Genomic DNA, 24,567 nt, shown 5'->3' with positions numbered 1-24,567 from the left:
CATTAATTAGTCAACTCTTTTCTTTTGCATAAAATGTGTAGATTAAGTGCTGTACAGAGTTATAAAGAAAATGAAACAATATAATGCTACCCTCAGGAGACCAATGAACTAATGAGAAAAATATGTAAATATAAAAGATCCAAACTACAAAGTATGTGTGTTGTTCTCATTCATACTCAGAGGTAATTTGCTTACTGTTGAGTATCTGTGTGACTGGTTGAAAGGACCTAATGTTAAATGATTTTGCACTATTTTATGTTGGCACTGATAACCCAGTTCGCTTTCTTCTGAGCTATCTCCTTGATGTATAGCCTGGGAAAATGTGGATCATTAAATCATTAGAAGCACTTGACTCGAGAGGATTAGACACCATAATATGCTACTTGATTTTTTTGGCTTAAATTATTTCAACATTTTAAAAGGAGTTGGGCCTGCTTTTTATTTCTCTTTTGGAATAGTCAATAATAGATCTCTCACCTTGGAAATTATATCCATCATTCTTGTAGTCGCCCAAGTTTAAACTCTTAATTTGTGTTTGGCTCCCCCACCCCCACCCCTTATCAACATATTCAGTCTGTTATATAGAATTTTAATTTCAGAACTGCAAAGAAACCTTAGAGGTCATATAGTTCAATTATCATCTGAGATATGAATTCGCTTTACAAGATCTCTGCTAAATATCCAGACTGTGTTTCCAATACCTGGAATGACAAGTAACTTGCTCAATCCTTTCAAATCTTCTTTCCTGATATTTTTATCTGTCCCTTTTTTCTTGTTCTCTCTGCTGTTAACCTGGTTTTGATCGTTATCATGCCTGGATGTCTGCAAATAGCCTCCTAACTGATCATTCTTCTCCAATTTTTCTTTCCTAGAATATCTTTCCACCCTGTCAGAATACAATTCCTAAAACACTTTGATTATATTGCTACCTGAGTCAGAAACCTGTAGTAATTCCCTGTAGCCTGCAGGATAAAGGCGGAACTCATTAACTTGAAATAATCTGGCCCGGGCATATATTTCTGGGTTTCACTTCACCTTTTTCAGCTTCCACAGCCCACCCTTTGGGCTGTGGTGGTCTCCTCACTTGTATTAAAGTTATACTGTTCTTTCTTGTTCCAGTGCTGTTGCTGATGCTATTTCCCATACCTCTTCCTCTTTCACAACTACCTGCTTCTTATTTCAACACATACTACCGAAATTTTACAACCCAAGTCAGCCCTTCTCTTTGGTACCTCCCTCCAGACCACTGGCAGTACGCTGTGATGTTTCCTTTTCTGAGCTCCTCAGGTGCCCATATTCAGCCTCATTCATTTGGTGCTTAATCATAAGCTAACTAGTGACAGTTCTTATGTTGTTGTGTTGCACTGTAATCGGTCTTCTGCATTGATGTTTAATTTTTCACATTTTTAAACTTGGCTTTCTTCCAGATTTATTTTTTGAGATGACACAGTGCAGAACAGATGGTTTTCAAACTGTGTTCTGCTAAACCTTAGGGATTCCTGAAAATACGAGGGGGAAGAGAGAGTGAGTGCACTGGGACTTGGGGTCCCCAGCAGCTTCAACCTGCACATCTCTGCTTTGGTCTGTTTTTTACACCAAACTTCTGCATTTGATTACTTTTGAGAAAATGTTGAGACTAAAGATATTTGAAAACTGTGGATGTGGAGGAGAGGAACCTAGACTTGGAGTAAAGAGACTGAGTTTTATGTTCAGTTTTATTCCTTTCTGCCCTGGGCTTTAGTTTCCTTATTTTTAAAATTATAAGATCTATATATTACGTCATATCCCTTCAACTGTAAAAGTCTCTGATGCTAAGAAAATTAGCTTTATTAAAGTAGAGTGACATTTAATTTTTTTAAATTTTAAAAAAAATTTTCTGGAAAGAGTGTGTTCATTTACAAATTCTCTTACCAAGTTGCTGCTGTTTTTAGTGCTGTTTAGGCCAGAAGGTTTCACATATGGTACATTAATTACATGATAATTAAATATGAAAAATGAAAATTATATTTCACTGTTTCCTTTTGATCAAAGCATTATATATAGCATTTGTCTGCCTTTTGCTCCTCTATACCACTTGTGAATGCTTCATTAACATCACCCAGAAATCCATATGTAAACTTGAAAATACTAAGAACATTATCTTCAGAAACCACAGAATTTAAAGACAAAACAACTGTTGGGTATACAAGCCATCTAAAAACATGAAGGCTGAATCTGTGTAAACCGATGGAAGGCCATTCCTTAGATCAAACTGTTTTCCAATATCCCTTTCAAAGTAGGAGGCCCCATAAAGATAGGTAATGTTTGTTACTGCTGTCTATAAGCAGACAAAAGATGCCTTGTTTTTTCTACTTGTCCTTAACCTCATTCCTACAAGTATTTAAGGACACCAGTAGTTGGCACTACAGGAGTATTCAGTTTGAAAAGTGGAAGAATTTAAAGCCTGAAATATACCTAGTCTGAGGTCTGAGGGAAGTTACAACTTGACTCAAATTGAAGCTGTAGTTAAATAGATCAAAACCTGAACTTCAGCAGATATTGGCAGTGTGTAATTCAGCAGGCTTCAGCCACAAACCAAAGTCTGCAGACGAGGGACTAAGATTTCCAAGAAGTTAAACACAGAATCAAGATTTTTCTAATTCCTGTTTTAAAACTGCTATTTTAAAAAAATGAAACAAACAAAAGCATTAAAAATGCAAAAAGATATTAGAATAGCAAGTCTTTTGTGCATCACTGTAGCATAACCTTCTTAAAGTTGTGAAGAACAGTATCCTTCAAATCACGGAAAGCAAAGGCAGGTGTTTTCCGTGTTGAAAGTCCTGTGAAGTGGTGCTATAAGGGCTTCTGCTACTTGTCCTGGCATTTGTAACAGCAATATTCCAGTAGAAATTTTTGGACGTCTCTTAAGCAGTGCGGATCCCCTTCAAATTCTAACAAATAATCTTTGATGCTCACCATTTGCACTTTCTCCTTAAGCAAGTCTGTCTTGTTTAAGAAGACAATTATGGAGACGTTGCTGAAAACCTGATTATTGACGATCGTTTCAAAAATGCTCAGAGATTCTGTAAGACAATTGATCAGTCAGTCTTCCACGTGCACTTTGTCAAAATTCACTTGAGGAAACAAGCATTGATGTCATATTCTGGAAGGAAGTATTCAAACCAACATTTCCTTTTTGATCTTTGACCACCTACATCAGACATCTTGAAAGGAATATATTAAATTTCAAAGTTGTATTTATGAATGCCTTTTGGTAGGTCTTCTGGCAAGCAGAATATCTTCTTGTGATGAAATGTAATCTAGCTCTCCATGCTTAACTGTTCTCAAGGAAATATTTTTACAGATTCACCTAGTTGAAATTATCGATGCTGGTCATAGGGATTCCGTATGCCTCTATCTGCTCATAATGCTCTTACAGCAGAAAGATATTGAAAAACAAAAACCTGGTGTTTTCACCATTCCCTGGGCCGTGATGGGTGATCAGGTGTCAAATGCCATCATTTTTTCTCTTTTGAATTGGTTTTAATTACCTCCCCAAGGAATATGAAGCTTCTCTTGAAATCTACCAGCACCTCTATACCTTTGATCACCTTGCTGTAGAGAGTTGGGCGGAACACTTCACACGCGCTCCTCAGAGTCCTGCCCGTGGATGATCCACCTTGGCTTCAGGAAGGTGGACTTAAGGCTCTTGTCCATGCCCAGCAGCAGAATTTTCACGAACTGCTTCCAGTAGGTCTGACTTTTCCTGGGACAGGCATTTGTCCATGTCCTTGGACTTCTGCTGCTGCTCGGCCTTGCCTCCTGTCACCACACAGCTGAGTAAGTGTACTGACAGCATGGACAGAGAGACAGGAAGTCCTGATGTTTTATTTTTTACTCCAGACAATATTAACCACTGTACAGAGTCTGCTTGGAGCCTAGTACAAGAGCATCTGTTTTGGAGTAAAAGATCTGGCCTTGAATCCTGGCTCTACAAATGAAGAATCCTGGCCAAATTACTTAATTTTATTGAATCTCAATTTCCTCATTTCCAAAATAAAGATAACCATAGCTACCTCCCAGGGTTGCTGTGAACACCAAATGAGAACATTAATCTAAAGTGGTTAGCCCAGTGCTTGGCACTTAGGTATCTGGACTATGTCACCTCTCTTTTCTTCTCTGTAATTACCCTTTTTTAAGGCTTATTTGTGAATGACTTTGGACATTTTTTTTTCAATAATGAAACACTTAAAAGATGAAAGTTTGTCGCCATTCAGGCTCTGAAAACATTTCCAAATGAATTTTAAAATTTGTTAGTAGTGGCAATTTCAATGCAATAAATTGCCAGTGAAAAGATACTTAGATGTCTAGTTCCATTTGCTTTGTTAAAAAAAAAAATCAAACATATTTACCTGCGGGGAGTGAGAGTAATTTATTACCAAGGGAGAAAGGAGACTTTATGGGGGATGGACATTTTCTCTATTTTTCATATTTTGCTTGGGGTGGTGGTTATATTGGGGTATACAATTTTTACAACTCAATAAAACAAATATCTGTGCTTTTTATTTATGTTGTTTATACCTCAGTTTAGAAAAGCACCCACATTACTTTGTTTATTGTTCAAAAAGGTTATACCTTCTAACTTTAGTTTGACTCCATGTAAAGAGTCCAGAACAAGAATCTCATCACTTTGTTAGTCAAGGCTCATATGTTTATGGGTTGTTCATAAGACTAGATATTAGTACATCTGAAATTACATTTATGAGGTGTGCATGCTTATTAATAGACGACACCATTCATTTTTAGTGTTTGCTTTTCTCTTGTGCTTGAACCTACAACTTCAATGGGCGTTGAGCCTGTTGTAAAATATGTAGGTCAGTTATTTACAGAGTTTAAATAAAAAGGCTTATGCATTTAAACTTGCTCTTAAAATAAATTATAGTATTTCATTCATAAATGAAGAAGATCAGAGATTTCCTTGTTCTCTCAAATGGAGTTACTTTATTATGCATCATTTAGGAAAGAAATCCCTACTAAAAACTATTAAAGCATAACTTCCACTTTAACTTAAGCTCATTTTACTTAAGTTAGTGAAAATGTGAAGCCATGTTCTTCATATAGGTTTTATATTATAGCTTTGAAGCCATGTTCTTCATACAGGTTTTATATTATAGCTTTCTTTAAGCTTGAATGAGTTCATTATTTTCCTGTTTGATCTTAGTGCAGCTCAATTTAAAATGTTTGTGTGAGAACCATGGTTCACTTGCTTAAGGCCTGTGTTTAGATGGTATTAAGATGTTACAGTCACCTGGAAGTTCTTATAATTGAACTTCATTGTAGGATTGTTGCTTATCACCCACAAGAAGATTCAAAATATATAATGCTTTTTTCATTCTTTGAAGCAGTGATGTATTTTTGATTTAATTTCATTTTTTATTAAATTTTCCAGTATTGCATTAAAAGATATTTAATTACATCAAAATTTATTTGGTAATTTTAATAAATACATGTTTATTTAGCCAAGTTTCATAAAAATATTGATTCATGTCAGACAAAGATGTAGTTTTCATTTAGAAATGTTATTTTAGGTCATTTTGCAATGATATGATGAGTTACTGGAAAATAAGTGACATTTGCCCTTTCAAGCTTGAGGCAGACTATTACAACTTATTTCAGGCTTAAAGAAGTTACAAAAATTAAGTAAATCATGTAGTATTTTGATTAGTGGGAGAATTACTTTTATCTATTCTAAATCATTTATTGTAGATAGCCTAAAAATTATTTTAAAACATTAATTAGTTTGATGCTTTAAAATAACTTTGACTGCTCCTCATGATTTTGAAATCCAATTAGGTCAAGTGTATAAAAGCAAGTGTATTTTAAGGTGTTACCATTGCAATGGTGCTGGCACTTTGCATGTGTTTATGACAGTTTTGCTTCATGTAATCACTCTGAGCTAAATATATTTGCTCTTCTAAAAATGGCAGAACCTAAGTTTAACTCAGTCCCTACGTTGTGTCCTTTTCATCTGATACTTTAATGTAAATTATCACTTTTTATAAATTCATTTGATAAATGAAAGTGAAAAATGTTTGGATAGATTATTTAAACAAAGCTCAGACAAACTAACATTGTCAATGTCCTCAATAAGGAGTAGTAGTCCTTGAGTTGTGAATAGCTACTATGTGGAAATCCTTATGTGGAGTAGTGGGCACAGACTGCCAACATTTGAATGGATATTGTAAATGAATGAAAGATACCCCAACACTTAGCAGCAGCATCTCAGTCTCTCCATAACTAGAGGTACGTATTTCATTACTCATTTTCCTTTATAAACTTCCTGTTTCCATATTTGGGCCTTTTTTCTATTAGGCCATTTGTCTTTTTCTTATTAATATGTGGAATTTCATTAGATTTTCAAGATAGTATTTCTTTGTCTGTTGTATAAGGTTAAATATTTTTCTTGGTGTGTATAGCCTGCCATTTTATTATTTAATGGGGTCTTTTGATGCTAACACTTTTAAGATAGTTAATTTGTCATATTTTTAACTTAGATTTTGTGGGTTTCTTTTTCAGGGGAGGGCATCTTGTTTAGGAATTCTTTTCTAATCTTAAAGGCAGAAAAATATTCTCCTATATTTTCTTCTTAAAGTTAAAAAATTTTCATTTTCTAATCAGATCTATTCTTTGTCTAGAATATATTTTTTAGGTATGAGTCAGGTAAGAATCTATTTTGTTTTCATTGTATGGATAACCAGTTGTCCCAGTAGCATTTGTAATCTTTCTTCTCCCTATGCATCTGCCATTCACCCTCTGCCTGGCGTTGATTTTCCATATAGCACAGGTCTGTTCCTTGGCTCTCTTCTGTCCTGGTCTGTTGCACAGTCTCCGAGTCAGTACGTTTTATCTTAATTGCCGATTTATGTTAAACCTTTAATATCTAGCTAGGTAAATATTGTATCTAGTCTTCCCACCTGGTGCATATTTTCCTTCCTTTCAGTCTTTTTGTGTTTTAAGTGTGCCCTGCTTTTTATTTTGTTCTTAGAATTCTATTCATTTTGTAATCTGGTGCCAGGTCAGGTTCTAAGCCATGTGTAGTAATGCTGGTATGTCTTCAGGCCCTGGGTCTCCTTCCTGGCCACAGGGGTTCACTACTTTTTCAAGGTCTCATCAAAGATTTAATCCTGTGTTTTAAAGGTGCTTACAGGGCCCATTAGACATCTGAACTCCTCCACCAGTGGGATAGTATAATATAATCTTTCCTCACTCTTCGTTTTGTCATTCAAATTAAATATTTATAATGCCTACGCTTTTAAAATAGAATCCTATTTGTGTGGGGTGAAGTGAGGACAATATGGTTTAATTTCCAAATCTTTGGCTGTTCTTCAGCACAAAAGAAGGATATTTTTTCTGAACAAAGTTGCCACAAGCTTGTGGGCCATCTGACACTAAAAACAGAAAATGTAATGGCAAATGCTCTGCTCCCGGATGTTAGTACAGAATTTACCACTATTTCAGGAAGGACAAGTAGGTGTGAACTGGACCTTTGGTCAAGAGACGCCCATTGTAGCAACCCCATCTCTTGGTTAGATTTTGGAAACCCATGTTTTTTAGGTTCTACTTCTTGATGTGAAAGATGGGGAAATTTCAGAAATCCACCAGTTCCTCTGTCACCTTTTTCTAGATACTCGTGAAATATATTTGTTTTATCTTTGAATTTATCAAATCCCAGTATCCAGAACTATGCCTGGCTTCCAGGAGTCGTTAAATAAATGTATGTTGAAAAAGTAAAAAGGGAGGTGGAATGGAGTGCTAACTGGAGGACATCTAAGTGACAGAAATTAGGCAGAACTGAAAATAGTTTCACCCTCCCACCTCTAGAGGGAGAAAAACACAACATGATAAAGAATTTCATACATAAACCACTTTGGTAATTTCCAAGTGATGTAACTTTTAGGAACACACCCCTAATTTCGTTCTTGGCGGCTGTTACTCTCATAGAAGGGATACCCTTAGAAACTGATGTTTTGATTTGCAAGATGCCAGAGGGATTGAACGCTGGCAGCTGTGAAATATCTTTCATACCAGTTCAAGAGAATCTTAGCGGGCAGTGAATTTAGCAATAATTTCAATATTTCAAGACAGCTAGTGGCAGCTATACTTTTACATAGCATACACTTATGAGGATCAACTAAAGCAACAGTCTTCTTCATGTTTGTATGAAATTTTGTAAGTGCAGCATGGTGATACTTAGGATTTTATGGTGATCAGAAGTTTAGAATTGACTACAATTACCCATGCCTTTGAATACTTTTTAAAGAGAATTAATTTGTTGAGTAATGCAGGTTGGTTAATGACTTCTTTATGGTTCTTAGTGAAATGGCCTGGGAAAAATTCCATGGTTGAAATTGGCTTCACTATCCACTGCCTCCTTACCTGCTCTTAGTATTACCAGTTGCTTAATGAATGGAGCCAAGGCAAGGTTGTCTGAAAATTCACATTGACGAAGCAGAAATTTAATTCAAATTCTGATGTGTATCTGTACTATCAAAGAGTGCGGTAGGCAGAATAATGGTCCATCAAAGATGTCCACAATCTGATCCCCAGAACCTGTGAATATGTTCTCTTACATGGCAGAGGAGACTTTGCAGATGTGAGTGAGGTTAGGGACCATGAATTGAGGAGATAATCCTGGATTATATGGGTGAGCACAATCTAATCATGTGAGTCCTTAAAAGCTAAGAACTTTTCCTGATTGTCCTCAGAGAGAAATTTAATGATAGAAGGAAGTTCAAAGAGACGCAATGTGAGAAGGACTCCACCTGCCAGTTCTGGCTTTGAAAATGGAGGAAAGGCCATGGGCCAAGGAATGCAGTGGCCTCTAAAAGCTGTGAACAGCCCTCAGCTGATAGGCAGCAAGAAAATACAGACGGTTCTACAACTTCTAGGAACTGAATTAGGGCAACAACCCAAATGAGCAAGGAAACAGATTCTCCCTTAGATGCATCTCTGGAAAGGATGCAACTCTGCTGACACCTTCATTTTTGTCTGTTGAGACTTGTGTTGGACTTGTGACCTACAATACTTTAAGATTATAAATTTGTCTTGCTTAACCTACTGAATTTGTGGTATTCTGTTATAGCAGTGATTCAGAACTAATATAAGGGATAACTAATTTTTTCCTTTTAACTGGTCATGTATACAAAGGAGAAATAAATAAAATTTATGAAGACTACTAGTTCTTAAATAAGAGATTTTTCATATTTGAAAAAACAAAGTGTTGGCTACCTATGTAATCTAAACTAAATCATCTTTTTCCTAGAGTGTATTTCCTGATGAATGGGTAATATTGACAAATTGCTACCTGGTGTCTATGTATGAGGAAAAAAATCAGAATCCTTGATTCAAATCAAAATTCATGTAAAGCTTTTTTTTTTTTTAATTTTTATTTATTCATGTTTTTCCCCCCAAAGCCCCAGTAGATAGTTGTATGTCGTAGGTTCACATCCTTCTAGTTGCTGTACGTGGGACTCGGCCTCGCGTTGGACGGAGAAGTGGTGCCTTGGGGCGTGCCCGGGATCCGAACCCGGGCCGCCAGCATCAGAGCGCACGCGCTTAACCGCTAAGCCACGGGGCCGGCCCTCATGTAAAGCTTTGAGTTTTGATGTGGAGTGACTTGATTTTACCAGTGTTTCCTTTTCTGTCAAAAAGGAGCTGTATTTAACTTCTCAAAAATGTTAGTTCGTTAACTTTTTTTTTTTTTTTTTTTGGTGAGGAAGATTGGCCCCTGAGCTAACATCTGTTGCCAATCTTCCTCTTTTTTCTTGAGGAAGATTGTCCCTGAGCTAACGTGTGCCAATCTTCCTCTATTTTGTATGTGGGACGCTGCCAGAGCATGGCTTGACGAGTGGTATATGTCCACACCCAGGATCCGAAACTGTGAACCCTGGGCTGCTGAAGCAGAGTGTTCGAACTTAACCATTACACCACCAGACTGGCCCCCTGGTTAACTTCTTGATAACCACTCTAAAAAGCAAGCTGCTGTTAGGATTGCCTCACATTATTCTCTAGATGAATAAGCTGAACTTTCTTGTGCAAATTAAATCCTTCCATAATCTTGTTAAATGTTCCTCTTGGAGGTGTTCCTCAGAGAAGGATCACACATACAGCCCTGTGGTTATTTCTAACTTCCTGCCAGTGAAGACAAATCCAAAAAAAGAAATGTTAGTCTCTGCCGTGACTTTGATTTTGCTAGATTTTGGAGTTTATAATTTTTCCCAAAGATAAAAAAGACAGAACTGAAAGTCCATGGGTTGACCAGTTCTTTGCCATCTCCCATTAAACTTGATAGTGATTAGCCATTTCTATACAAAAATATCTTACTAAATATTCATGAGCCTGTTTAGGATAGTTTTGTGGGTAGTATACCTCTTCATTATCAGTAATTGGAAGAGAAGGCATATAGAAAAATGGAATGGAAGGTATGCCTATAAAACTGAAAAGGAACCAGTGGAGTCATCAGTTTTATCATTTACTAAATCATTCTGGCAAAAAACACGTAATAGTTCAAATGTTATTATTATCTTCCAAATTATATACTAAATTAACTTTCACATTTAGTTTCTTTCATAATCTAACTAGGTCTGTTGTTATGATTTAGAGAATTGCAGACAGTATGGTGTCTCTACTTTTGTGTGAAATTACAGAATTAAAAAAGTTATGAGAATGAAGATATATAGCTGAATGTGTCAACATGACAACCAAATTAAGAGAAATTACAAAGACTGACTGTAAGCAAACCTTGCAAGGTGCATTACCATTTAGGAGTGCTTAAGAATGTAGGCTGAGCCTGCTTGCCTCTTGCTGACTGCTTGATACTGGGAAATTTTTAAAACTTTAGAGTATCTCAGTTTTCTCATGTGTGAAATGGGGCTTATAGCTGTACTTAGCTGTGTCATGAGCATTAAATGTGTTAACGTGTAAAGTACTTAAAACATTGCCAGGCACAGAATAAATGCTCAACAAATGTTTGCTGTTATAATTTTAATTTTTAATTATAAACATTTTAAAACATACACAAAATAGTGCTGTTTTGTGACTTTTTTTTTGTAATTAACTGCCATGTATTCTTTACCTAGATGCTAGAATTATACAAACTTTGCCAGTTTTTAAATGTCTCCCTTTTTTGGTCTCTTATTTTTTTCTGAATAACTGAAAGCATATCATTTCAACCCTACATGGTACTATGTGCATCTCTTAAAAATATGCAATATGGGCTTTAAAAAAAAATAACCAGGATGTCACTATCTCACCTAACAAAATTAAAAATAATTTCTTGGTTGCATCTAATACTCAAACCACAATTAGGTTTTCCAATTTGCTTTTAAAAAATGTGTTTTGTATTTATTTGTTTGAATCAGAATCCAAACAAATTCCACATGTTGCATTTGTTGTTGCGTCTCCTAGGCCCTTCTCCCTTACTCTCTGTCTCTTTTTAAGGTCAGGTTTTTTGAGGTGTAATTTACACTCAGTAAATTTTACTTTTAGATGTGCAGTGTTATCGATTTTGACAAATGTTTACAGTTGTGTAACCAGTACCATAATCAAGAAGTTCTCTCATGCTCCTTGTTGTCTGTTCCCTCCCCATTACCTTACTTCCTTGCAGCGACTGATCTTTTTTGCTGTCCCTATAGTCTTTTGTTTTCCAGAATATCATATAAGTGGAATCATGTAGTATATAGTCTTTGTGTCTAGCTTCTGTCACTTAACATAATTATTTTTAAATTCTCTATGTTGTAGCCTTTATTGCTTGTCCCTTTTTCACTGCTGAACATTATTCCATCATAATTGCCACAATTTGTTTATCTAGTCACAAGATGATGGACATTTGGGATATTTTGTCATTGGGGTTTTTTTGGGTGATTATGAATAAATCTGATGTAGACATTTACATATAGGTTTTTGTATATAAATGACATTTCTTTTGGGTAAATGTCTAGGAGTATTTACCTAGGTTGCTGAGTCGTGTGGTAAGTGTCGGTTTAGCTTTATACAAAACTGCAAACTGTTTTCCAGAGTCGTTGTACCATTTTGCATTTCCCAAAGCAATATGTGAGAATTCCAGTGGCTCCATGTATTTGCCAGCACTGGTTATTTTCAGTATTTTTTAAATATTATTTACCCATTCAAAAAGGTACAGAGTGGTATCCCACTGTAGTTTTAATTTCTATTTCCTAATTGCTAATGACCTTGAGAATCTTCAAATGCATTGTTTTTCTTACCCCTCTTTTAGTCAAGGCCAGCCTCTCTCCCACCCATTTGTGTGCTGTTGCCTTGACGGGTTGAGGAAACTAAAATGTCTTGTTTTTTGTTCTTCATTTTGTTGTTTAACTTGATCCCCAATCCTTCATCATTCCTATAAGCTAGAAATTAGCTTGTAGAACTTGATTCGATTTCAAGTTTATTTTTTTGATGGAATGCTCCATGGGCTATCTCTCACATTGCATCACTTCAGGGGGCACATAACCTCTGATTGACATTGGGTTTGGATGTTGGCAGTGTTATCCTTCCGTTGTAAAGTAGCCCATCAAGTTTTCATCTAATGGTTTCATACATTTCCCTTTCCTGAATTAGTTATTTAATTAGATATTACAAAATAGTTACATATTCTAATTTTCCACTTCCTCTGGGTTTATCAGTTGGATTTCTTCTGTAAAGGAAGACTTTTCCTCATTTATTAGGGCTACCTGGTAACCCTAAAGTAGAGTTTATATAGAAAAGTTGGAATTGTTGACTTTCAGAGGAAGGAGTTAGTTTCCATGAAATTTCCAGTGATAATGGGTGATGGTGGTGATAGTGAATTTTTTCTTTCTTATTGTTGTCTTTCTCTTTGAGTGTCATTATGAATTCATGGGTTTTATACATTCACTGTGTTTCAGTCGATTTCAGCGATTCCTATTTAGTTCAAATTCAGGCTATATTAATGTTATCAAAAAGGAAAACAAAGTATAGAAGTGCATAGATTTTCATATGTACTTGAATCTGGTTTCTGAACATTTTTTTCTGGTTCTGTGGTGTGTCTGTGTATGCAACAGTCTCACATTCAGAAAATTATCTAGCTCTGAAAAAGAAAAATAACCTGGTGGTATTTCATGGGAATTGATATAAATTAATAAGTTAGGAAGAATTGACAACATTATGATAATGTGTGTTTCTATCCAAGAACATGTAATTTCTTTCTCTTCTTTCAAGTCTATTTCTGATCTTTCAGGAGTGTTTAAATATTTTCCTCATTTAAGTTTTTCACATTACTAAGTAGTTTATCTTTTTGTTGCTATTATGTCATACCTTTTGTTCCATTAGATTTTAAAATGTATATTTTTGTTTGTATGTATGAAGGCTGTTATTTTCTGCATGTTAATTTATGAATTTGCTATTTTACCGATATCTCTTACTGTTTGCAGTAATTTTCCAGTTGATTTTCTTGATTTTCAAGATATTTATTTGCAATGAGAGATAATCCTGCCTCTTCTTTTATAATTCTTATGTCTCGAATTGCTTTGTCTTAACTGTGTTGTATAACACTTCCAAAACAATTTTAAATAAATAGTGGTGGCAGTAGTGCGCATGCTTTTCTTATTCCTGAGTTTACTGTCGTTACTTCTGGCCTTTCTCCATTAAGTAAGACTTGGCTCTTATTGTTACATTACTGTAATATATAAAGAATGGAAACATGGCATTGGTATAATATATGGTTCTCTGTCTCAGAGCTAGCCAGCAACTATAAATGACATTTTGTTAAGAAAATTCAGCAGTGATGTGATTTCTTCCTTTTCAATTCCTGGTCCAGCAAGGAATGTACCTGCACAGCGAGACGTACTTGCCTGATCTGGCTTGCACTCTGTGCTGGCTACATCTGCTTCTCACTCCAGTCTCAACTCTGTCAGGCAACACGGCCAAACCTACTTTAGGAGTCAGTCCTCAGTTTCCCCTCCTGGTTCTCAGCCTATATTCTGTTTCTTTTTCCCTAAAAGAGATTCAGAAAATAGTGTATTTAAGTACATTTGGGACCTAAAACTCATTCAAAAACAAAAATATCAGTTTTAGAGTAAAAGGAACCCCTAGAGGGAAATGGAACTCTTGAGGTGATTGTCACCCTTCAGCATCCTGTGCACACACTGTCTCACTTGCTGTCTGCACAGGATGCTGAAGACCTGTAGCTGTCTGCACATCGCTGCCTTCTCTGCTGTGTAGTAAATCTTCAAATATTATCAAACTGTCAAGAGTGTAGCATTCTTTTGATTGTTTTCTGTCAAAAATGTCACCTCCTAACCCGGGCCTCCCTTCTTATTTATTATCGTCGGCACTGTCAGCTTTGCGGTCAGCTGCGTTATATTTTGCAGTCTGGTTCACTACTGCTTATTCCCCTCTTCAGCCTCAAGTTCCCTATTTTTTAACAGCATAACAGCATTTCACCCCTATTTTCATTGTTGATAGTTTTTCTTTTCCACAAAGCCTGCCTCTTTTTAGTTGTTTAGGGGTTTTTCTTTGCACTTTTCTTTTTTGTTCTTTTTGTGTTTTATTTAAATATTGAACTTCACTTGGACAAGCCTTCATTATCTTGTTCATCATCTTTTCTAATTCACTTCCTACCACTAAATTCTTGTAAGAGCAGATCTTTAGCTTTAGGTTGAGCTTTCTATTTCTAGCTAAAGATATATTTGCATTTATTTTAGCATTTTTATATTTAATTGTATCATAAAATATGTCTTGAGTTCCTGTTGTTCTCAAGCATCTTGCAACTAAATGAAATCTTTGAAGTTGATAATCCTTCCCAGAAATTGATAAAAGCATAGCCTCTTATAGAACAGAAAAAAAAATGTTTTTTGATAGGTATATGGATTTTATGCAATAAGTAATTTTACAGAAAATGTACTGAGAAAAATGTCAGATAACTACTGTGAGAGGAAAAGAGATGGGAAGCATCATCCATCCAACAAATATTTAGAGTTTCCTGTACTAATGGAACACTTCGAACGTACAAGTCTTGAAGGCTGTCAGAGCAGTAGTAGAGTTAAGATTGACACACGAAATATTGGAAAACAGTATTGGTACTTATCTAATACCATACTTAGATACTTATCTAAATACAATTTGGGAGTACAGAGAATAACCTGTGTAGTCAGGTGGATATAAGACCTTTTAGCCCCTTATGATTCAGATAAATTAATGAAGGGATGATGAAGCGAGAAAAGTAATGGTTCTTTCCTCATAGTGTATTTGGAGGGCTAAATGGGCAATGGGTGAGAGGGATCAGCCAAGTCCTAGCACATAGTAAATGCTCCATAAATGTTAGCAATTGGTATTAGTGGTGAGCAATGGGTTTGAAAGAGTCCTAGTTCTGTGATGTTAACTGTACACTTTAAACTGTTAGCTGGCAAGAATGACATTCTGTCCTGAAGATTGAGGAGTCTGAGCAGGACACATGGCCGAGCCTCCAGCAAGCCAAGGCTTTTTTCTGGAAGTAATTTTGGGTCTCTGCCACTGCTTGGGAAGGTGATTAGAGAGTCAGAGTTCTGCATAATAAGATAGATGTTCTATAATTTTAGCCTGTAAAAAATTATTTATCTTTTTTATTTTAAAAGAAATAATTGATGTTTTCCTCATCACAATACCCATTGGTTTATAAATTAAAAGTGTGTGTTTTGTTTCCTAAATCTTTGTATACTCAAAATGATGTGAATTGTTTCCGCTAACTGTCCTTTTTTTTCCCCTTAACCCCCATTACCCCCATTGCTATTTACAAGATAGGAGACATATTATTGGGAAGAACTGTGTTTCTCTAAGACTTTCTCTAAGCTAGGCTCAGCCAAGAAAATGAAAAGTTGGGAACTAGACTCTATATTATAAAGAAGGAAGTGAAATATGTGCTAAATAGCACTCCTGTTGATTAAGGCAAGAATGATGTTCATCCTGAGTCTTGGTTGTTCTACTGTGGCAATTTCCAGATATTTTTCCAGTTTACCCCTAAGAGTAGCAGGAAGGAGGGGGAACTTAGCAATGTCTGTTAAGGCTGACATCAAATTGACAGAGTTCACAGTCTCACTGAGCTGCAGGTGTCTTCTAACTTTCTAGGAATTTGAAGACTGATCTTGGTAGAACAAAAAATGTGTTCAGTCTTCCAATTTAATTAGAGAGCAAAGCTTGGAACTCCCTCTTGTAGGTATACAAAAAGTAAGTATTTTCACTATAGATGACACTTTGCTTTCTATAATTGTTGCTAGGATGTCCGATTACTTAACTCTTCAGACTGCCCCCCCCCCAGTGTTTATTATTTATTACCAGATGGTGCATTCCAATATTTCCCTTAAGTTTGACTGCAAGGGAATAAAAAGGTAAAGACTTCTTTAAATCCTAATGAAAACAGGTTTAATTTGTTACACCTGCTGTAACTTCTCCTTTGAGGAGGCTTGTGTGCTTTTTTTCCCAGAGACTTTTTAAAAACATATGCTTAATCACACTGTGCTGGTCCATATTTTGCAAACATACACTTATATAAATATGTATATGAAAGGACTTCTTTTTTTGTTCCTGTTTTTTGTAGTACTTCTCAGGGAATGCAAAGATTTTTATATTTTAAAACAGTTCTTCAGCCTGTGTTCTTATTTCTTTAAATATGATGAAAACCTATCGCAGTTTAGCTTATTGAATGTCTTCAGATTTTTAGGAGCCATTTGATATTTTCTAACTGATGGGGTGATGCTTAATATAAAATATTGGTATGGAGAACTTTGCATGCCAAAGGAATGACTGGGTGGCAAAGTATCCTTCCTTTATTCTTTTCAATCATTTTCTCAATTTGAGATATTTCCATAAATACATTACACTTATATTTTAAAACTTATGCTTGTGTCTTTAAAAAAAAAACCTAACATTATATTTGCTTTTTCAGGGAAAGACCTTTTCTATGGCTGATAGAGACCTGTTTATCTGGAATATGTGACTCTTTTACTTTTTTCTTAATATAGGATGAGAAGAGCTGCAGTAAATGTTATTGTCTTGCAATATTGGTAGTTCACTTTTTTAAAACTTATCAGTTGAGGGAGAAAGCTACATTTTATCTGAATATTTAATGGAAAATGAGATATTATGTAAATCTTTTAACATACAAAAATAGCTTGTCTTAATTTTTGGTCATTTCGGATGAAAGTGACGCTTCCTGGATAATCAGTTTCACCGTTTTGTTTTGCTCTAAGCACAAGGACTAAATGTAAGGTGCTGTTTTATCTCCTACTCCTTCTCTGTTCTCCTCTATGTATTTATATTGCTTTAGGAGACATGGAACATGTATTTACATTGGTATATAAATTCAAAAGTTCAGCATAAAAATTGAATGTAAGTTAATAACCAAGGCTTTTATTGTTTATAAGAAGCAAACTATTAAAAATTCTACCATCAATAAATGTGGTAATTTGAATTTTTCCTGTGAAATTTTAATTTGAATTACCTCATATTGGATCATTTAATGTAGTTTTCTGGTTTGTACCAGAACACTATTTGGGAATGACTGGATCAAATAAGGCAATTTAGGTGAAAGTGGATTGTCAGTAGAATGTGTTCATAAATGCTATTTTGTGTTGTTTTTAACCATGACTTAGAAAAACAGTTTGAAACAAGTGGTATGATGGAATGTTTCTACTTGAATGCGTTATCACCCCTAGTGACATGGTTTACTATGTATTAGACACATTCATGGAGAAAGACTCATTCTGCAGGGGGCAAAACAGCAGAATGTGTCATAAGACTTGACTTTATTTAAACTTTGCATCATTGTTTACCTTTGTATACAAAAATATTCCAGTGACATTTCTTCTAATGAGTCCCTTCCCATCAAAATCATAGAAAAAACTCTGCTGATGACTGGTTGTCTGTGGATCAGGTTTCCATTTTATTTTAGCTTTGCCAGTCTTTCTGAGCCTAAAAGAGCAAAAGTTCTGAGGGGATATTGGTCTCCTGTAGAGTCTTATATTTTGAGAGAGAGAGAGAGAGAAAGAGAAGTACTGGTGTTGCTCTATGAAAACTAATGTGCATTTCATCTACGAGGAGCCTGTTCTTACGGTATGTTCCTGTAGACAGTGTCTTGCTTTATTGGTTGTCTCTTTTGATATTGACTAACTTGTTTTTTCTCCTTTTTACTTCCTTTTTATTTTTTTTCCCCAAAGGTGGTGATTAGAGCTGGTTTTAATCTATTTCTTCTCTGAATTAAAAAGTTAAATCATCTCACTTTCTTCCTCTCACTCACTCACTCTCACTTTCTTTTCTTCTCTCTCTCTAAAGGATGTCAACTGATGAGTTGCTTTTTCCAGTGGTACCAGATGAACAGCTGATCATGTGCATGGGAAAGTTCCGTTGTTTTGGCGAGACCGTTTTGAGATTGGAGGGTTTTTTTTTATTTTTTAATTTTTTGTTTATTGCAGTAGCATTGGTTTATAACATTGTATAAATTTCAGGTGTACATCATTATACTTCTATTTCTGCATAGATTACATCATGTTCACCACCCAAATACTAATTACAACCCATCACCACACAGATGTGCCGAATTATCCCTTTCGCCCGTCTCCCTCCCCCCTTCCCCTCTGGTAACCACCAATCCAATCTCTGTCTCTATGTGTTTGTTTATTGTTGTTGTTATCTACTACTTAATGAAGGAAATCATACGGTATTTGACCTTCTCCCTCTGACTTATTTCACTTTGCATAATACCCTCAATGTCCATCCATGTTGTCACAAATGGCTGGATTTCATCGTTTCTTATGGCTGAGTAGTATTCCATTGTGTATATATACCACAGCTTCTTTATCCATTTGTCCCTTGAAGGTATACAGATAGCCAACAGACACATGAAAAGATGTTCAAAATCATTAACTATCAGGGAAATGCAAATCAAAACTACAATGAGATATCACCTCACGCCCGTCAGAATGGCTATAATTAACAAGACAGGAAACAACATGTGTTGGAGAGGATGTGGAGAGAAGGGAACTCTCATACACTGCTGGTGGGAGTGCAAACTGGTGCAGCCACTATGGAAAACAGTGTGGAGATTCCTCAAAAAATCAAGGATAGAACTACCATATGATCCAGCTATAACACTGCTGAGTATTTATCCAAAGAACTTGAAAACACCAATGCATAAAGATACATGCACCCCTGTGTTCATTGCAGCGTTCTTCACAAAAGCCAAGACTTGGAAGCAACAGAAGTGCCCATCAAGGGAGGTTTTTTTTTTTAAATAGTTTGTTTAATTTATCCTGATCTTCTTCCAAGTTCAAAATGGTAGCACCACACACACACACACACACACACACACACACTCCCCACAAATTCTTGCCTTTAAAAGTCAAAAATCTTATGTAATAATATGTAATGTTATGCTAATTTTTATATGGATCCAAAGAAAAAGTTTATAACTTATGTAGCAAAAAGGAGATAATCAGTGATTGTCTCATGACACTCAGATGATCTGATTCTGCATGTAACTCATTTTTCTACCCGAGCCAAGTTCTCTCTGAGCCTCTTTTTTGATTTTCAAGTAGAATTGATGCCTAAAGGATCTTTTTCTAAGGAGCCCCTCAGAGGTAAATTCAGAGATGTGTTCAGCCCAGCAAGTATTTATTCAGTACTTACATAATATCCTCAGAATTATGTTAGGCTATGGAGAAGACAAACTGTGCATAGTTTTCTGTCCTTAAAGGAGATTATGTCCCATCTGGGCAAAGGAAGTAAATACAGGAGTAATTTAACAAGATGGAATTGTATTTTTTCACCTTTGTGTAAAATCCTTACCAAAACAGTCTAATTCCAGCTTACTTTCAGTCTGTCAGAACTCTCCCAAATTCATTTTCTCCCCTCCCCCGCCTGGACGTCATGGTTGAATGTATCTACTGAGCACTCACCAGCACTTCACGTCCGCTGTCACCTTTTTCAGTATAATTTACTTAGATGTTCCTTACCCTTGAACAACACAACCTTTCACTTGACCTTCTCCTGAACCTGGAATACATGGCTACAGTTGTAGAACATGATGGGCACAACTGGGACACTGTTGTAGAACATAAGGAGCAGTCTTGGGTTAACATAGAACTGTCAACACTAGATTTTGCTCACTTTCGGAATTCTCAAGTACAGCCTCTCGCTCTGATCACAGCCCTTGTTATTTGCAGTGAGTGCAGTGTGTCTTCACTCTCATTGCCCAGGCTTTTCTCCCTCAAGACATGATCCCTAGGCTATTAATCTTCTCACCATATCATCCTGCTCTTGGTTTCTCTTCCTTTCTTAGTCCCTACTGACCCTCTCTTTGGCATTTTCATTGAATTGCTGACTCACCATCTTCCTCATGTCCATCACCTCCCCTACTTTTGTGTCTCGCCTGTTCAGCACAGTTCCAGCACCTCTCAGTCCTTCTTCTACCTTCTTGTTTCTTGGGCCCATGTGAAGAGCACTTCTGTCCAAATATCAGACAGCCATGCAGGTTGGCTTCACCACAGATCCTTAGTCATCAACCACAGCTGAACCCTAGTGTTTTTTTTTTCTTTTTAGTTCTGAGACCTATTTGCTTTATTTTTATTTTTTTAATTTTATTTTATTGTGATAAGAACAAAAAATGAGATGTGCCTCTTAAATTTTTTAAATGTACAATACATTGTTATTGACTCTAGGTACAACGTTGTACAGCAGATCTCTAGAGCTTATTAATCTTGCTTTACTGAAACTTTATGCCCATGGATTAGTAACTCCCCATTTTCCCCTCCCCGTAGCCCCTGACAACCACTATTCCACTCTTTGATACTATGAATTTGATTATTTTAGATACCTCATATAAGTGGAATCATGCAGTATTTATCTTTCTGTGACTGACTTATTTCTTTTAACATAATGTCCTCAAGATTCATCCATGTTGTCACATGTGGCGGAATCTCCTTCTTTTTAAAGGATGAATGGTATTCCATATCTTAGCTATTGTGAATAGTGCTGCAGTGAACATAGGAATGCTAATATCTCTTTGAGATTCTGATTTTAATTCTTTTTGATAAATACCCAAAAATGGTATTGCTGGGTCATATGGTATTTCTATTTTAAATTTTTTGAGGAACGTCTATACCATTTTCCATAGTGGCTGTGCCATTTTGCAATCCCACCAACAGTGCACAAGGGTTCAAATTTCTCCACATCCTTGACAACACTCGTCTTTTTTTTTTTTCTTTTTTCTTTTGATAATAGTTATTCTGACAGGTGTGTCATGATATGTTATTGTGGTTTAGATTTGCATTTCCCTGATGATTAGTGATGTTGAATACGTTTTAATGTGCCTGTTGGCCATTTGTGTGTCTTCTTTGAAGAAGTGTCTACTCTAGTCCTTAGCCCATTTTTCAGTCATGTTATTAATTTTTTTGTGCTATTGAGTTGTAGTAGTTCTTTATGTATTTTGGGTATTAACCCCTTAGCAGATAGATGGTTTGCAACTGTTTTCTTCCATTCTGTAGATTGCCTTTTCGTTCTGCTGGTTGTTTCCTTTGCTGTGCAGAAGCTTTTTAGTTTGATATAGTCCCACTTGTTTATTTTTGTTTTTGATGTCATATCCATGAAATCATTGCCAAGACCAATGTCGTGATGCTTTTCCTCTATGTTTTCTTCCAGGAGTTTTATAGTTTCAGGTCTTATGATTAAGTCTTTAATCCATTTTGTTCTTGTTTCTTTTATTTCTTCTTTATTGGTCTGTGCCAAATCATTTCCCATCACATTTATTTTTTCCAAATGCCTCTACTGATCCCCACCTCCTCCTACTTGATACCTTCTTGTTTAGAACAGCAGTATAGCATTAGTACTCACCATCTAGACTGGGTTCAAGCCTTTGCTCTGCAAATTATTTTGTGATACTGGCTAAGTAATTTAACTTCTCTTTGCCTCTGGTTCTTGATCTGTAAAATAGGGATAATAATGTTATCTATCTGATAGAGATGTTGTAAGGATTAAATAAGTTACTGTTAGTAAAATGACTTAAACTAGCACCTGACACATAGTAGAAAATATGTTAAGTGTTGGTTATTATTGCTTTTTTTTTTTTTTTTTTGTGAGGAAGATCAGCCCTGTGCTAACATCTGCCAATCCTCCTCTTTTTTTGCTGAGGAAGACGGCCCTGGGCTAACATCTGTGCCCATCTTCCTCCACTTTATATGGGACGCTGCCACAGCATGGCTTGCCAAAGCAGCGCGTCGGTGCGCACCCGGGATCCGAACCAGCGAACCCCGGGCCGCCGCAGCGGAGCGCGCGCACTTAACCGCTTGTGCCACCGGGCCGGCCCCTATTATTGCTTTTTTTAATCACTAATAATATTGAGGCTTTTAGGCCTCATACCCTGTTTCCATCCTCCATACCTATGATTTTGTCCACAACTCGTCCACTCTTATTGCATTATCTTCGTTCTCAGAAATGGCGTGTTAAAAGATCATTCTTCTTCCTGTTTCTTCCTGTCTCCAGCGTAGTTTCAGTTTATCTCTCTTTCTTCCACATCTTAAATCTATTCCTTGATAAGGAATCCGTACTCTGAGTCTATAAGCATACAGAAGTTTCTCCCATTCTAAAAACAATACAAACATCATCATCATCATCATCATCATCATCATCACCATCCTCATCAGAAACAACAAAAGAATAAAAAGGAATCTTCCTCCGATAATTTCTCATATACTTCCCCATGCCCTTTCTTCTCTTCTCTCATATAGATTTTTTTGGAAAGATTTGTCTTTTCTCCTTAATGCACTGCCTTCTGGCTCTAGCTGCAATTTGCTGATACTGAACAAGGAAACCAATGATTAGCTGGTTGTCACATTCAAAGATTTGCTCTTTGTCTTTAGTCCACTCTGATCCTCTTCTGGATTTCACACTGTTAGCCTGTTTTGATTTTCATGACATAAGTTCTCAGGCTCAGCCATCCCACTCTTACCTGATTCTGCGTCAGGCTCTGACTCTATCCTTGTCTCCTTTCTTAGGTCTTCCTCCCATTTCCTAAATATATGCTTTGCCCACATCCCGTTTTTCTCCCTGACCCTTACTCTATATATATGTTCCCTGGATAATTTAATCTATTCCCATGATTTATATACTGTTTACCGGATGTGCCAGTGACTCACAAATCTCTATTTCTAGCCCCAAGCTCTCTCCTGAGCTTTTAGACCTCTTTCCAACTCTTTCCTAGATGTGAACTCCCATAGGCATCTCAAATTCAGTACATCTAAAATTAAACTCATTGTATTCCCAATTGTCACATTGCTTCTGTTTTTCTATCTCAGTGGATGCCTAAAGAGCCCAGGCCAGAAACCAGGTGTTCCTCTTAGAGTCCTTCCTCTCCTTAATGTTCAACATCCAAGCCTCTATTTATATCACGATACTTAAAATTGTGTCTTACGTATCTCTCTTCCTCTCCGTCTGAACTCTCACTGCCTTACTTCAGGCCTTCATTTTCCTTTACCTAAGCTATTACAAGAACCTTTGAATGGCTTTTTCTCTAGATGTCACCTGCTATCCAGTCTATCTCATGAACAGTGGACAGGTATCCTTTCAGAACCTTAACCGGATCATGTACTGTTTTGCTTAACCTTCTTATATGGTTCCCCATTGCTTACATTGTATGATCTAGCTCTTGTGATGTGTGGTATTCACCATCCAGCCCCAACCATTTTTCCCAGCTTCAGTTCTTAATGAGCAAATGGCACAGATCAATTCCTCCATATGACGCTCTTCTCTTTAATGCCTACCTGCCTTGTCTTTGTATGTACTAGTCTTACCTATTCCCATTCTTTGGAAAACTTTTATTTATTCTTCTAGACCTAGCCCAATTTCTCTCTTTGGGGAACCTTTCACAAATCATTCATAAATTGTAAACATTCATTTACTCTCTTTAACTTTTCACAGTGTTTTGTAGATGGTAGTTATCACACTGGCCTGGAACTCTTTGAATTGCTGAAGGGCTTTGTGCATCCCTGTATTCCTAACACCCAGGACACTGCCTAGAACTGAGTAGGTGCTTAGTAAATTTTACAACTAAGTATTTAAAAAAGATGGAAGAAATAGTTTGTCTCAGAATAGCTCAGATTAAAGATACGAAAAATGGTAGAGAAAGAAGGCTTCCAAAGAAAGAAAGAAAACTGTCATTAGACCAAATGATATAATATATAAGGTCCAAATGGAGACGAAAGGAAGAAAGCAGGAAGAAACAGATCTTTGGGTATAGGAACATTGAGAAAGGGCACTAGAAGAAGAACGGGACTATCATTGAACCGCTCCTGAGGTTTCAGTGCACCTGAAAAATGACAGGGAAGGGATGACAACAGAAGGAAAAGGGCAACCTTGTGAGAGAGAAAACCTTGAGTAGCAGAAATTGTCAGAGAGCATCTGCAGAAAAAAGAGGAGACCTTTCCTTGTAGCTGCTTTGCATGTTTCTGCTAACTAATGAGGCTAAAAAGCCATCTCCTTCTCTATTTTTCTCTAAAACATATGCTCAGAGAGCCCTGAGCCCAAGCTGCATTC

At 36.4% G+C, this 24,567-nt stretch overlaps 1 protein-coding gene and 1 pseudogene across 8 annotated transcripts in view; one reads left to right on the top strand and one right to left on the bottom strand.

Moving 5' to 3' along the window:
* The window catches only part of CTNNA2 (catenin alpha 2), a 1,067,853-nt gene that overhangs the window by 60,279 nt on the left and 983,007 nt on the right, over positions 1 to 24,567 (top strand). The window lies entirely within an intron of this gene.
* On the bottom strand, positions 2,731 to 20,472 carry LOC106802956 (guanine nucleotide-binding protein subunit alpha-13 pseudogene; annotated as a pseudogene).

This window comes from Ceratotherium simum, chromosome 11 (assembly GCF_057802395.1).
Source record: "Ceratotherium simum simum isolate JZ-2026a chromosome 11, ASM5780239v1, whole genome shotgun sequence".
NCBI classification, from domain to species: Eukaryota; Metazoa; Chordata; class Mammalia; order Perissodactyla; family Rhinocerotidae; genus Ceratotherium; species Ceratotherium simum.
This window is presented reverse-complemented; position numbering and strand designations above follow the sequence as displayed.